A 3353-nucleotide genomic window follows, 5' to 3' on the forward strand; every position below is an offset into this window, starting at 1 on the left:
TCTGCCTCTGCTACCCCGGGTGGGAAACTTGCCTGCTCATCCTTCAAGCCCAGGTGGGTTTACGACTCAGCGTCTCCCACCAGGGATCCTTATGATACTAAGTCCTGGAAGCTGTTCCTCTCAACTCTCTCTGCTTCTGAACGACTGTCACTCAGATTGATCTGTGACTCAGAGTCCTTCCAGGATTTTGGGTCACCAACTGTGAACAGGGTTGAAGAGAGAGTCAAGAAGAGCTGTCTTCATGTAGCTCTCCACATGGGGTCCTGTCTTGGGGCTGCTGGCCCCAGGGAGGAGAAGCTACACTCCACTGAAGATGGAGGGGAAGGAAGGCTGCTGTGGGTCCAGGGTCACCAGCTTGTTCCATGAACAGATTACAAGCAACACGCTTACTTATGCACTTACTCATCAAGCTGCTGCCTGGCACTGAGCAGACGGGCAAACACCACACATCGTCCAAAAGGACAGTGGAGGCCATGCTTTCTGATTCATCTTCACCCCATAAACTGTCTAATAAAAAATGCTTATTTATTATTCTGCCAAATACAACTGATTTTTATCTACAATTATTTCTTTAAAGTAAGAAACAGTGAGTCAACTGAAGAAAGGGCTATGACCTTGAGCTAGGGAACTGTGACACTGACCCGAGAAAAGGGGCCTGTGGGGATAAGCCTGGGCCTCGCAGGACTGGACCCGGTCAGTGAACCTTCTCCAGAAATGTTCTGCAGTGCTGCATACATTGCTCATTGATGGTCCCAAAGTCAGAGTTGTTGGCCTAATAGTGATCTTCAATAATGAGTTGTTTCTGTGGATCATAGCTCCCAAATAGTTCAATTTTCACTTTGTAGTTTTTAACTTGATAACTTTTTCTGTTCAAATCTCTTTAATTGATTTCACCCATATGTGGTATACAGTCAAAAGTGGAAATTGTTTTAGGTAATCTGTGGGGCAATATGACTCATGGGACTATCATGCTTTTTCATTGAAGCCTGTCCCCTGATAATCAGGAGGGTTTCCTAGTTCATACATGGTTGTCAATGCATGGCCTATCCTCCAACTATCTGAAATGGTTTGATCGGTTACAGGTTTCCTAAAAACTGCTTCTGCAATGGGTGATAGAGAGATGTTACCCAGACACACAAAGAACACCAATTTGATCATCTGCTAGCACACCCTCCCTCACTCCAAGAAGTAATAATTAAGATGCCTGAATGAATGACATCCTTGCCTTTGCGTTAAAGTGAAATTAAAGGCAGCAAGTCTTCAGTTCCCAGCCAATTTAGTTATTATGTTTATCAGAGTTTAACAACGTCTAAGAATAGGAGAATTGTGCCTAAGTTCAGTTTTCTTATGTGATATTTTTGTTAAGACACAGTTTTAAAATTTGTGAAAAATCTTATAATTTGAGGGCTTTAGTTATCAAATGGCCATATCTATTAGTTTGGCCAATAGATAGAAAACGGAACTCTTTCAATTCAGAAATTTCAACCACAATCATCATTGAATAATGTCTCCAGAACTTTTAACTTATCTTTGTATAAAGAAGCAGAATATAAAAATGTTTATATTTAATGCATGCTTTTTTTGGATTCTGTTTGAAATGAATCCTTTCCCTTTGCTTGAGCTTTAAATGTTTTAGACTTAAAGTGTATAGCTATTTTCTAGTCTTCTATTGTCAGGGTAGGTTTTATATCATTTTTCTGCTTTTGCATTTGTTTTGTGGCTTGTGATTGATGGGTAAATGTTTCTTAGAAATTTGGGGGATAGAACCATGCAAATTATTTGGAATAGATATTAATTATTGTTCAAAGAAACCCACACTCCACTTCAGACTTCTGAGGTCTTCCCACCTTCAACCATGTTATTTCAGACATGTGGGTTTAAATTCAAGACAGAATAAAGATAAGTAAAAGAAATAATTTGTGGAAGTAAGAAATACTTTCTACTTAGTGTCTATGTTTTCCATCAGATAGAAGGACGTACATTAGAATACTTAACTATTAAATAAGAAATAACTTGCCCTTTGCATCAAATTAAATAACTACAGGTTCAAGTTAGATACTTTTTGCTAAATCTTATTCTCTTTGATTAAGGTCTCTTAACCACAGGCGTGTGTATGTCTTTATTCACACTATATCTATATGTCTGTTATCTGTTACTATGGGCTGAAGATTAAAAACCATGTTATTAAACATCTTCAACCATAGAATTCCCTGACTTCTGAGTCTAGGAAGGAAAATAGGGACCTCCATTGTCCCAGGAAAGTGTTCACCTACTTTTAAAACTATTTTGCTACTCTCTGATACATGGGTGTCTTCATTTCAGCTTTTATGAAGCCCTTGGACTCAACTGTCTCCATGTTTTCTTTTGAAGCCATTCTCATGATTTACAAACCACATGTTCGTGCTGCAGGCAGGGTTGATGCATTGTCTTCATACCTTACATAGAAGCCTTGGTGTCAGTCACACCACAAAACCTCACGAGGATGAGGTCAGTTTGTTCTGAGTAGCACAGTGCTAGGAGAAACTTTTCATTATGTTCCCTACAGTTCTTTAAACAACTGAAACGTGGTTCATCCATAACTACTTCCTATGATTTAAAATGCTGAGGGTTTAACAAAAAAATTTACTGAATAGTACTGTCAGTTTAACAACCTCTTATGTCTACTTTGAGAATATTTACATTCCAGATGAGAAATTATATTAATAGAAAAGTTTTATTTTAAAAATATAAACTGCATGGAAACATATTAATGAAAATAAATAGATTTTTCTCCATGAAGTTAATGCTTTCTAAAAGTTTAAGGATTTAGATTTCTCTATGCTTTATAATATTTTTAAATTCAGGTTTTCATAGCTAATTAAAAATAGAATTCAAATCACAGAATCTAAATCTCAGAGTATTAGATATTGCAATGTTTTGCTTTGCAATTTTGCAATTATTACAATGTTATATAATAATAAAAGTCTTAGAAAATCTGGAAAAAATGTATCTGCTGCTGCTAAGTCACTTCAGTTGTGTCCGACTATGTTCGACCCCAAAGACGGCAGCCCACCAGGCTCCCCTGTCCCTGGGATTCTCCAGGCAAGAACACTGGAGTGGGTTGCCATGTCCTTCTCCAATGCATGAAAGTGAAAGTGAAAGTGAAGTCACTCAGTCGTGTCCGACTCTTAGCGACCCCATGGACTGCAGCCCACCAGGGTCCTCTGTCCATGGAATGTTCCAGGCAAGAGTACTGGAGTGGGGTGCCATTGCCTTCTCCAAAAAATGTATCTAAGGTGAGGTTAATAGAGATGAGCTTAATTTTCACAATGTGGTGAAGAATTGATAGAAATGCAAGTAAGGACATTAAAATC

General features: G+C 38.3%; 1 pseudogene; it reads right to left on the reverse strand.

Moving 5' to 3' along the window:
* Positions 1-694: 694 nt before the first annotated feature.
* LOC138989232 (low molecular weight phosphotyrosine protein phosphatase pseudogene) lies at positions 695-1857 on the reverse strand (annotated as a pseudogene).
* Positions 1858-3353: the final 1496 nt, after the last annotated feature.

This window comes from Bos mutus, chromosome 9 (assembly GCF_027580195.1).
Source record: "Bos mutus isolate GX-2022 chromosome 9, NWIPB_WYAK_1.1, whole genome shotgun sequence".
NCBI classification, from domain to species: Eukaryota; Metazoa; Chordata; class Mammalia; order Artiodactyla; family Bovidae; genus Bos; species Bos mutus.